Below are 12,716 nucleotides of genomic sequence, written 5' to 3'. Positions count from 1 at the left end.
AACACAGTTCACAAAAACAGCGTGCTACGTCGTACTTTAGTGAGCGGTCGCTGGGATCTTAAGAACCTGGGAATGGCCATGTCAGGTGCTCCCCATCCAGGGGGAAGGAGGGAAAACAACAAAAAGCAAAGACACGTGCTGTCAGTCAGTCAGTCCAGTGAACTATTAGGACCACATGAACCTGAGACCAGGAGACTCAGATGGTGCCCAATCACCACGGTCAACTCCTCCTAAAGGAAGCACAATGAAAGGTCTTCAATAGAATGGAAGAAACAGGTCTGTCAGAACTCCCAAATTAAAATAAAAATTTAAAATACCAGGCTTACTGATCTGATAGAGACTTGGGTGAAATTCTCAAGACAACCCCTTGGACACCCTTCAAACTCGAAATCAAACTCATCCCCAAGTCTGAACTTTCAGCCACAAAGTAGACACAGTAGAAGAGCTGTACTGAGACCAGGAGACGTGTGCGCAGAGGTCAAGGGGCCCTGTGGCTGAGTAGACTCTGTGGCAGTGAGATTTGGTTTAGAGTCAAAAGAATGCTGGCATTAGAGGAGTTACAACGTAGGCAAGAAGCAGTAACAGACATCAAGGAGAGTATTAGAAAGCTACAATGTAGGCAAGAAGCATTAACAGACATCAAGGAGAGTATTAGACAAGTTACAATGTAGGCAAGAAGCATTAACAGACATAAAGAAGCACACTTCAAGGTGGCCAAGGGGTCAAGTCTCTAACAAGATGTCAATGTACAGTTTTAAATCTGTTAGGCCTCTAACAGCATCACTCCGAAGGGTACTTATAAAGCAAGCGTTGACCAAATGAAAAGGAAAAGAGCCAAATCCCAAATCAAAATAGAAGATTTTAGTAAATCTCTGATATTAGCTTACAATAGTAGCAACAAATCACTAATGAGTTAGTTTATTGTGCCCACCTGGCCGATAAACACATGTGGGGTAAATTGAAGGGCAGAGGGAGAAATGACTCCGTGAGCCTCGCCTTTCTAGTTCTCGGGTCTCTTGCTTTGTGATGGTCACACCAGGGTGCAGCTGCCTTAGCAGTTCCCTGCTTCAGCTGGCAAGGCTGATTTCCTGCAAGGAGGAGTCACATGGACCTACCCCGAAGGAGAAGCCACATGGACCTACCCCGATGCACCCCTGGGTGCTGGAGCAGCCAGGTGGAGAGCCCTGCCAGCGCTGAGATGCTTACACATTCACTGACTCGGCTTTCCTTCTGAAGTTGGTGTCATTGTGTGTGTTTTGTGAGATGGAGAAGGACTTTGTGGATTGGTGTTGGACATTTGGTTAATGGGTTAATGTTGGACTTGTGGGCTTGGGCAGCACTGGGTTGGGATGTTTTCTTGATGCGCACTTAACCTTTATCTAAAACTCTTATATACGAGTTTCTGTGGATTTGTTTCTCCAACGTACCCAGACTAACACAACTAAGGAGATATAAGATCAACAAGCTTCATCTAATTGACAACCGGAACACTGAATCTAACAGTGGCAAGACAAATCTTCTATTCAAGGACATGAGAACCATTTTCCAAGAAGGACTACATACTGGATCACGAAACCAGCCTCAGCAAAAACTTCAAAGCATTGAAATAATTCTGGGTATGTTCTTTCTCTATAGTGGGATTAGCCTAGAAATCAATAACAAAAGAAAAACAACAGACAATATGAGCAGTTGAAAAATTAAGTTGTACCCTTCTGAACAGCCATGGGTCAAAGATGAAATGATCATGGGGATTTAAAAATATTTAGAACTGAATGAAAATCCAAACGTGTGGAAGACAGTTAAAGAAATGCTCAGAGAAGACATACAGCTTTCAATGTAAATGCTTTTGAAAAGAAATCGTAAGTGGGACCAGACTTCAACCCAGTGCCGCAAGGTGTGAATGCAACATCCCAGCGTGGAGTAGGGAACCAGTGGAGAGGTCTGGGAGGCTGGCCCCAGCACCAAAAATTAAGTGGATTCCTGCCCCTCCCCCAAGAAGAATTTGTTCCAAAGGACGACATTGACTCTGCAGCTCTGGGAGATGGACATATTTGATCAGAGCACACGGGAGCAGATGAAGGGGCAGGAGGAGAGAGTGAAACACAGCCTGGCCCACGAGGCAGTGAGGATGATGTTCCTGACTAGAGCAGCCAGTCCACAGAGAGAACAACATGGCTGGCCCCACTATGAGACATGATGCCAATCAGTGACTAAGGGCGATACAGGGGACAGCACCGGAGACACAGTGTGGGAATTGCACCTGACCTGATCCCACCACACCGAGGCAAAGCACTGGGGAGTGCAGCGGAACAGCAAGGGAACGGAGCGGCAAGGTCCCCAGGGAATGCTGAAAGTGGACTTTGGGGCCAGGGCGTGGTGCCCCAACAGACTGGACTGGAAAACGCTCCTAAGGGCCAGCAAACGATCCCTGAACTAACTACAAGCTTTTCTCTTGTGAAAAAGAAAAAAAAGAAAAGAAATAATAAAAAGCTGAAAAGCAATTATCTAAGCATCTATGTGAAGAGCCTAGAATCAAGTCCCACGGAAAGAGGAGGAATGAATAATGGAATGAGCAGGTACCCATGAAATAGAACACTTAGAGAAGAAGAAGAAATCAGCAAAGTTAAAGTGTGTTTTTAAGAAAAGGATGACTAAAACCGGCAAACCGTTAACAAGGCTACTGAGGAAAACACCAATTATCAATATCAGGAATGACAATAGGGACATCACAATGGACCCTGGGACATTAAGAAGATAATCAAAATGTATTGTGTAAATTCTATACCAGAAATCTTGATAATTCAGAGGTGAGCAAATTCTTTGAACACACCTACATCTATTAAAGAAATTGAATACATTATTAAAAGCATTGCTTGGGGGTCTTAAAGCCTTGAAGATAAATAAGCAGCCAGCTCGCTGAGAAGCAACAAAGCCCACATGGAAGAAGCACACCAGCCTGTGCGATCATGAGGTGTCAAAAGGATCAGGTATCAAGCATCAAGGAACAAAAAAATCTTATCATTGTGAAAGAGGGGGAGTTCGGAGTGGAGACCCAAAGCCCATCTGTAGGCAACTGGACATCCCCTTACAGAAGGGTTGAGGGGGGAGAGACAAGCCAGTTAGGGTGCAGTATAGCACCAATGAAACATATAACTTTCCTCTAGTTCTTTAATGCTTCCTTCCCCCAACTATCATGATCCCAACTCTACCTTATAATCCAGCTAGACCAGAGGATGTACACTGGTACAGATAAGAGCTGGAAACACAGGGAATCCAGGACTGATAAACCCCTCAGGACCAATAATGAGAGTAGTGATACCAGGAGGGGAAGGAGAAGGTGGGGGAGAAAGGGAGAACCGATTACAAGGATCTACATATAACCCCCTCCCTGAGCGACGGACAACAGAAAAGTAGGTGAAATGAGACATCGGTCAATGTAAGACATGAAAACATAATAATTTATAAATTATCAAGTGTTTGTGAGGAAAAGAGGGTGGGGGAGGGAGGGAGCAAAATGAGGAACTGATACCAAGGGCTCATGTAGGAAGACAATGTTTTGAGAATGATGACGGCAACAAATGTACAAATGTGCTTGACAAACTGGATTGGTGTATGGACTGTGATGAGAGTTGTATGAGCCCTAATAAAATGATATTTTTAAAAAAGATTGGCATTATTCCTTCTTTAAATATTTGAAAGAATTCACTAGTGAACATCTGGGCTTGGATCTATTTGTAGCAATGCTTTTTTAAAAATCATTTTACTGGGGGCTTGTACAACTCTTATCACAATCCATACATCGATCCATTGTGTCAAGCACATTTGTACATTTGTTGCCATCATCATTCTCAAAACATTTGCTTTCTACTTGAGCCCTTGGTATCTGCTCCTCATTTTCCCCCTCCCTCCCTCATGAACACTTGATAATTTTTTTGGTGTTACAGAACATTTATTTGCAAATTTGAACCCTTGATAATTTAGAAATTAGTATTATTTCAATAATGCCTATCTTAACTGTTCCAGAGAATAAAGAGAGACCACTTTCCAATCATGTGATGAGACCAGAATTACATTCACATTAAAGCCTGAGAAGAATACAGCATGAAAGGAAAGCTGACAATCGCTCTTGGACACAGACGCAAAATTCCTAAACCAAGTATAGCAAGACCAAATTCAGAGATACATAAAAAACATAGCAGATCACAAGCAAGGATCGATAAACTGGATTTCATTAAACCTGGGAACTTCTTTTTAATCAAAAGGTATTCTCAGGTGTTTGAAAAGGATAGTCAAAGAAGAGAGAAGTTCTTCGCAACAGATGTCTCTGAAGAAGGACTCGGGTTATATACAGAATTTGAAGAATTCAACCAGATTAAAGCACGAAAGGGAATAGAAGAGAAAGAAAGGAAAAAAGGACACTTGGCTGAAGAGAGTCCCCGAATGGCCCCTGACAGATGCTGGACTTCTTTTATCAAGGTAATGAGTAGGTGAGGTGGAGCGAAAGCACTTGCTCGGGATGGCTCCTCTGTCCATCATCACTGCAACTTCCACAAAAGGGCTGCGTGGGGGGTGTGCAACTAAGGTGAAGAGGATGCTAACTCGGGGGCTGGTCGGTTTTGCTGCTAGACAGAGTCATCACAGAAGCAGGAACAGGAAATGCCTTGACCATCAAGAGAGAAGAGCGACCAGCACATTGCACGTGAGAGTCTCCCTGCAGCGCCAGAGGCAGCAGCACGGAGCCAGTGAGATGGAGCGCAGGAGCCAGGCTGAGAGCGGAGGGCAGAGGCGGAAGAACAGAGCTGCTGAAGACCAGAGGGAGACACGCCTGCCAGCGTGGCTGAGAAGAGCTGTGGACCAAAGAACTGTATCCGTGATGTTGTGTAACCTGCCGGCTTCCCGAATAAACCCCGTGATTGTGAGTGCTGTCTGTGGGTTCTGTGTGGCCCATGGCGATGGCTCATTGACCCCAGCAGAGTGGGAGGGGGTGGAAGCACATCTGACTTCCATCTGATGATCCTCGGCCCTCGGCTGCTGTGGAGTTGGATTCTCCTGGTCTCTTGTCCCGTGTGGCCCCCCACATCATTTCCTCACCATGTGACACCATCGCAGAATAACCAGACTGGCTAACGTGAAGAAGACAGACAATTCCAAAGGCTGACCACCATGTGGAGCATCTGGAACATTGGAATATTGCTCATGGGACTGTAAGCTGGTACAATCCCCTGGGAAAGCTGGCAGTGCAAATGGAAGCTGAAAGCATGCATAGTCTGCGACCCAGCCATTCCACTCGTGTGCATACAGCCACCAAGCCAGGGGCACATGCTGACCACAGGACACGTGAACATTCGTAGCCACGGGCCACCTAACAACCCCCAACCAGACCAACTCAAATCTGTATCAGCCAACATCCCACAGGGAAATCACACAGTGACGTGCCATTCGGCGGCGAGAAACCAACCAAAGCCATGTGGCCAGAACCATGAGCACAATGCTGAGTGGAAGAAGCCGGAGGAAAACACAATATACCGGATGATTTCATCTAGAAAAAATGAAAAGCAGGTAAAATAATGATATTTGCAGTTAGGACAGTGGTTGTCCTTGAGCGGGCAAGGTAGTGACTGGAAGAGAGGTCACCATGGAGACTTCAGGGTGGTGTACTGCTTTTTGACAGGCAACTGGCTACATGCAGCTCATTGAAAAATTCATTGATGTGGGTTTGTCCACTTTTCAGTATGTACGGTACACCTCAAAAAAGTTTCACAACAAGAGGAAATATGTTTATTCGGGTCACATTGACTATATATATTTTCTCATGGGCTCATAATATTTAAAGGGTAGTAGGAGGTACAGAGAGAGAGATGGGAACAAAAAGAAAGCCACAGACTCGTTGGTCTGTCCATTGTTTTCTCCTCCAGATTGTTCATCCAGCCTGTCTTATCTAGCTAGACCTGTGGAGATAATAACAAACACAAAAACAAGACAGAACAAAAGCAAGCAACAAAATAAAACAACGACAAAACCAATGGGGAAAAAAAGCCTATAGTTCGTTCAATGACTATTTGTTGGGTTTTAGGAGTGTTTTCTGGTAAAGTGTGGTTGGGCCCAAAGTCTATTTTTGGTATTCCCTCAGGACTTCCTTGCTCTGTTCCCCTTGTAGTTCTGTTGCACGCCCTTAGTGTTTTGCCTCGGTGTGGTGAGTTGAGATCGGGCTCAATTCTCACACTGTGTCTCCAGTGTTGTCCCCTGTAGGGCTATGGATCAGTGAGGAATGTCATGTCTTGTAGTGGGGCCGGCCATATGGTCTTCTGTGGATTGGCTGCTCTGAGCAGGGGTATCATCCTCAAGACTTGGTGGGCCAGGATGTGCTCCACCCGCTCTCCCTCCCCCTTCATTTGCTCCCGTGTGCTCAGATCAGACATGTCCCTCTCCCTGAGCTGCAGCTTCAGTGCTGACCCCTGAAATAAATTCTTCTGGAGAGAGGGGCAGGTATGCATGTAATCGGGATTGGAAGTGGTGTTAACCAACCCACAGACAAGGGAACAAGAAGTGATCCAAAATCAGTGATGAGGAGGGAGTGGGAGGCCTGGGAAGGCGTGATCAAGGGCAATGTAACAGAGGAATTAAGGAAACCCGAATGAAGGCTGAGCATGATAGTGGGACAAGAGGAAAGGAAAAGGAAATAGAGGAAAGAACTAGGAGGCAAAGGGCATTTATAGAAGTATAATACAGGCATGCACATATGTAAATATATTTCGATATGAGGATGGAAAAATAGATCTATGTGCATATATTTAGAGGTTTAGTATTAAGGTAGCAGATGGACATTGGGCCTGCACTCAAGTACTCCCTCAATGCAAGAACACTTTGTTCTATTAACCTGGCATTCCATGATGCTTATCTTTCTGACATGATTACTGAAGACAAAGCGGGTACATAAACAAATGTGGTGAAGAAAGCTGATGGATCCTGGCTATCAAAAGATATAGTGTCTAGGATCTTAATGACTTGAAGGTAAACAAGCGGCCATCTAACTTAGAAGGAACAAAGCCCACATGGAAGAAGCCCACCAGTCCGTGTGATCATGAGGTGTCGAAGGGATAAGGTATCAGGCATCAAAGAACCAAAAAATCAAATCATTGTGAATGAAGGGGAGTATAGATTGGGGACCCAAGACCCATCTGTAGGCAACTGGACATCCCCTTACAAAAGGGTCCCAGGGAGGAGATGAGCCAGTCAGGGTGCAGTGTAGCAACAATGAAACATACAACTTTCCTCTAGTTCCTAAATGCTTCCTCCCCGTGTGCCTCCCCTGCCCCCCACTATCATGATCCCAATTCTACCTTACAAATCTGGCTAGACCAGAGGATGTACACTGGTACAGATAGGAACCAGAAACACAGGGAATCCAGGACAGATGATCCCTTCAGGACCAGCACTGAGAGTGGTAATACCAGGAGGGTGGAGGGAGAGTGGGGTGGAAAGGGTGAACCAATTACAAGGATCTACATATAACCTCCTCCTTGGGGGACAGACAACAGAAAAGTGAGTAAAGGGAGACATCAAACAGTATAAGATATGACAAAATAATAATAATTTATAAGTTATCAAGGGTTAACGAGGAAGGGGGCAGCGGGGAGGGAGGGGAAAATGAGGAGCTGATACCAAGGGCTGAAACAGAAAGCAAATGTTTTGAAAATGATGATGGCAACAAATGTACAAATGTGCTTGACACAATGGATGTATGTGTGGATTGTGATCACAATTGTATGAGCCCCAATAAAATGATTATAATTTTTAAATAAAATAAAATATAATAGTAATTTTTTTAAAGGCAGGGTAGAACTGCCCCCATTGGTTTCCAAGACTAACTGCTTACAGAAATAGAAAGTCCCATCTTTCTCAGCAACTGGTGGTTTCAAACAGCTGACTTTGTGGTTGGCAGCCTAAGGCATAACCCACTAGGCCACCATGGCTCTTTGGGTGATGGATAGAATGTGTTACTATAGCTATTTTTCTTAACCTCTATGCATTTTGGTTACATTTTTGCTTACATTTTTGTCACTAACAAACAAACCGGCACCTTCCAAAGGGTGCTGGAGGCCTGGGAGGGGACAGTGAGGTCAGGACCCCTGTTTCTGTCCTCTGATTTCCCAGTGTGGCTCATGGAGCCTGTGGGAACCAGAGAACAGGAAGAGCGTGGACACGGATGCACCCTTTAGTCTCCTACAGTAAAAAGCCTGGCAGGCTGGGTTTCTGCGGTGGAGGCAGGCCTTCACCCTTGTGAGGTGGAGGTGAGTCCCAATCACATTCTCAGAATTAATATTGCTCCCCACTACATCCTCCCATCAGAGTGCTACCTTAGAGTTACCTCTCACAAGCACACGGCCGATTGCTATGGAGCCGGAAGCTTTATCTATAAGAGCAGACATGTCTATTGCTCTCTGGGCTCTGGGGACAGTCACTCCCCTTAGCTGCCCAGGGGAACTGGTGTTAAGTTACTCCTCCAATGTACCTTTAGGGTGAGGGCACAGCCCACTTTGCTGTGTGTGGTTACCTGTAAGTAGGGGGGCTTGCACACCCCTGAGTGTACACAAGCCTCGGTTGGAAATACATTCTCTCTCTACATGGACCTGGCTCCTGAAGTCATGATGATCTTGGAGGTGAGCCCTTGCATGCTTCATCTTGTCTGATGCCTCTTTAATTTTACCCCTTGATTACACAACAGCCCCTTGGACCCATTCGATTGTGGGGGCTGGACCCCACCGGTGGCGGGCACACGGTTTTTGTTTATTAGATTTTCTTGTTACCTCTTGCCCGGCAAGGTGTGCGATGACTTAAGAAGTAACACACAAATGCACAGTAATAGAAGACTCATTCTATAATCATGCGGTGGACACAAAGGGCAGAGGGAAAGGAGGGGTTAAAGAAAGCGGGGGTGGTACAGTCCACCCAGGAATGAGGTCAACCACTGACCTGCATCTCATCGAGTGCTGGCACGCTCTGTGATGGGCCCCTCTGGGCTGGCACACAGCAGGCGCTTAATGAAAGTATGTGTTGAGTAAAACACGGACACGAATGGTTTGAAGCTCGCTGGGGGCAATACAAAGATGCACCAGATCAGAGAGAGCATTCACCAGGACCTGCTGTCCCCTCGAACCTCAGGGTGCCAGGGGAGAGCCTGCCCCACAGTGCTTTCAGTGGATGTTGTTTGGATCTTGTTTTGGGTTTTTTTTTTTTAAGTAGCTTGCCAGACTTTATTCAGCGATGCCTCTGGATGACGTTGAAGCTCCAACCTCTTGGTTAGCACCATTCATACCACCGAGAGATGGCACATCCTTCATCGTGTCCACAACACACACACACACATACACACACACGCACACACACACTGTTCTGGTAAAGCACAATGATTACTGTCACCTGTGCATTTGGGACTGGAGAGGGTGCTAAAACTGACATCTCAGATCCTCAGGATGACCCAGCCTCCTCTCCCACCCACCCCCCAACAAATGGGGAAGAACTGAGAGTCTGGTTATGTGTTCTGCATTTTACTTTGGGGTCATGGTGGAAACACATGAATAACAGCCCCCGGAAACTTGAGGGATGGGGTTTGTTCGTTCGTCATGTTTTGGCTAAGAAGGCCCTTAGACAAGTTTATTTTTTTCTGGGAACCAGAACCTACACTTGGTAAGTTGAGGGAACGGGGTTCACAGACTCCCAAATTCTACCCAGGAGCCCTCAAGGACTACAGATCAGGGGCCCAGGTCATGGCGTGGGCTGCCCTGCCTGCCTGCCATGAACACCAAGCTCAGACACAGGCCGGCTGGCAAGGGTGTCTGTTCCTTGGTCAGCCCGACGGGGCAGGTGACAAAGGAGCAAAGGCCACCCTTTGCTAAGCCAAGGAGAAAGGAACTGAAGCCCAGAACGATCAGCTTATTACAAGAGGGGACTGCCCGTACAGAAGGGTCGTGGGGAGGAGACGAGCCAGGCAGGGTGCAGGGTAGCAACAATGAAGCATACAACTTTCCTCTAGTTATTAAATGCTTCCTACCCCCCCACCCCACCCCTCACTATCATGATCCCAATTCTACCTTACAAATCTGGCTAGACCAGAGGATGTACACTGGAACAGACAGGAACCGGAAACACAGGGAATCCAGGACAGATGAACCCTTCAGGACCAGTGCTGAGAATGGCGATACTGGGAGGGTGGAGGGAAGGTGGTGTATAAAGGGGGGGGTCATTTACAGGGATCTACATATAACCTCCTCCCTGGGAGATGGACAACAGAAAAGTGGGTGAAGGGAGACGTCGGACAGTGTAAGATATGACAAAATAATAATGATTTATAAATTATCAAGGGTTCATGAGGGAGGGGGGAGCAGGGAGAGAGGGGGAAAAGATGAGGAGCTGATACCAAGGGCTCAAGGAGAAAGACAATGTTTTGAGAATGATGATAACAAATGTACAAACATGCGTGACACAATGGATGGATGTTTGGATTGTGGTAAGAGTTGTATGAGCCCCCAATAAAATGATTTCGAAATAAATGAATGAGAAAGAAAAAAAAGGTGACAGAGGGCTGGTTGTGCACCTGTAACCTGAGACACAGCATTGGGGTCCTCAGAGAAAAGGGCCGTCTCCCCTCGGCATCCCCCTGGCACTGCCCCCCTTAACCTAACGCAGGGTCTGCTGGGCAAGCACTCCATCACACCAAGCTCCCTGCACCCAGTCCCTGAGCACCACCTGCACCTGCCCATTGCGCTGCCTCACGCACCTTCCCACGGTTCTTTCTTCCCAGCTCTGCCCACAGTCCATCTTCTGCGCCCTGCCTGGCACCCCCTGCCCCAAGAGCCACCCCAGATCCTCGGGCAGTGCATCTGTCTGGCTCTGACTATATCGCTCCTGCCTGAGTCAGAGAGATCTATGAGGAAGCATGTCTCCCTCAGATTGTGATCTGCCTGCCAACCACAAGGCCAGCTCAGCGCAGGGCAAGGCCCAAAAGAGGAGTCAAGGAATCCTCCGAGTGGCGCAGAGGCGTCTGGGTCCCACCCCTTGGCCCATGGCTGCTTCGCTCATCGGAGGGCTCTAGGGATGGGAAGAAGATGAGCAGAAAGACCGCCAGTTTACCAATGGGCACCAGCTGTCTTCAAGGCACCATGCTGGGTGCCAGGGCCCAGAGACGCCCAGCCAAGCGCAGGGCACATCAGTCAAGTGAAAAGCTGTGCCCGGGGCCCAGCTATGTCTGGTTCCAACGCCTTTGGGAAAAGCTGGAGGCATTGAGGGGTTGGTGAACTGAGGCAGCCTCCCCCAAATGAGCCCCAGAAACGGGGCACTGCTCATGCTTGGCACTGCTTGGCCAGCAGCTCAGCGCCGCACCTGAGCTCTGCAGGAGGGAGCTGGTAACTCGGTTAGTGAACAGAGTGGCAAAAGCCCATGGGGAGCCAGGTCACAGGTAAGCCAGGCACAGCACCCATGCTCCAGCTGCTCCCTCCTGGCCCCGGGCATCGTACCTGTGCTTGGGCTGTCCCTAGACCAAGGACCCCCTTCCATCATCCCCTGTGCACTGAAAGAATTAGTGTGGGCCCCACAGGGAGACAGTCCTGGGTTCGAATCCTTGCTTTGTCACAGAAGGGCCCAGCAGATGGGGCAAGCCTGGTCCAGAGTCTGATGCTTACGTGCCTTAATGTGTGGCTGGTAACGTTCAAGGGTTTGTGAGTCCCAGGCTTCTAACCGCGAGGGCGGGTCTGCCAGGCTCTCTGATGGGCTCTCTCAGTGTCAGAGAGAGCCGAGCTGAACCAGTGTCTGTCACCACACTACCCACAGGGTCGTCTCCCCCCACGTTGTCCCAGCCACATGGGCCTGCTGAGTCAGACTGAGATCCCCCTCCATCCTGTCAGCCCCTGCTGCCTGGCCCCCTCAACTTCCCCACTGCACTGAGAACTTTAAACCAGCAGTCTCTTTTTCCCCAAGGAGGTGGCTGGTGGTTTTGAGCTGCTGAGGATGTGGATCACAGCCCAGAGCAGAACTACTACACCACTAGGACTCCTGTAAACCAGCAGTCTCACAGCACGACAGACTTCATCATTGCCACTTCAGGAACCAGAGGCCCGGTGGCTCTGCTTGCCCAATTCAGACAGGAACCAGCTGCAAAGCAGGGGAGAACCCAGGTGTCCCGACGTCCTGCCCCTTGCCCAGCAAGGCCTCCTGGGAGGATCGTGCGTCAGGACCCTCAGCAGAACAGCTGTCCAGAGAAGCCATGTGTCCTTGGAAACCGCACGTCCCTGGTCTTCTCATCTCCACCCCAATCCTTACGGCTCATCGAGCTCCCCGCCCCCTCCCTGAGCAGCCCACCAAACGACAACAGTGGTCATCAGCCCTTGACCACTTGGCTGTGCTGGCCACCATGCAAAGTGCTTCCGGCAGCGGTTCTCAACCTGTGGGTTGAGACCCCTTTGGGGGTCGAACTACCCTTTCACAGGTGTTGCCCTGTGGGTTGAGACCCCTTTGGGGTCGAACAACCCTTTCACAGGGGTCGCCCGAGTCATAACAGTAGCAAACAGTAGCAAAATTGCAACTATGAAGTAGCAACAAAAATAATTTTATGGTTGGGGGGGTCGCCACTGCATGAGGAACTGTATGAAAGGGTCACGGCTTTAGGAAGGTTGAGAACCACTGGCTTACGGATTTTCGGTCTTCTCTGAGAACTGTCTTGA

At 48.2% G+C, this 12,716-nt stretch overlaps 1 protein-coding gene across 1 annotated transcript in view; it reads right to left on the bottom strand.

Annotated features, from left to right (window-relative positions):
* Positions 1-12,716, bottom strand: part of ITGAE (integrin subunit alpha E) — a 78,957-nt gene that overhangs the window by 63,179 nt on the left and 3,062 nt on the right. The window lies entirely within an intron of this gene.

Source organism: Tenrec ecaudatus, chromosome 10 (genome assembly GCF_050624435.1).
Source record: "Tenrec ecaudatus isolate mTenEca1 chromosome 10, mTenEca1.hap1, whole genome shotgun sequence".
Classification (NCBI taxonomy): domain Eukaryota; kingdom Metazoa; phylum Chordata; class Mammalia; order Afrosoricida; family Tenrecidae; genus Tenrec; species Tenrec ecaudatus.
This window is presented reverse-complemented; position numbering and strand designations above follow the sequence as displayed.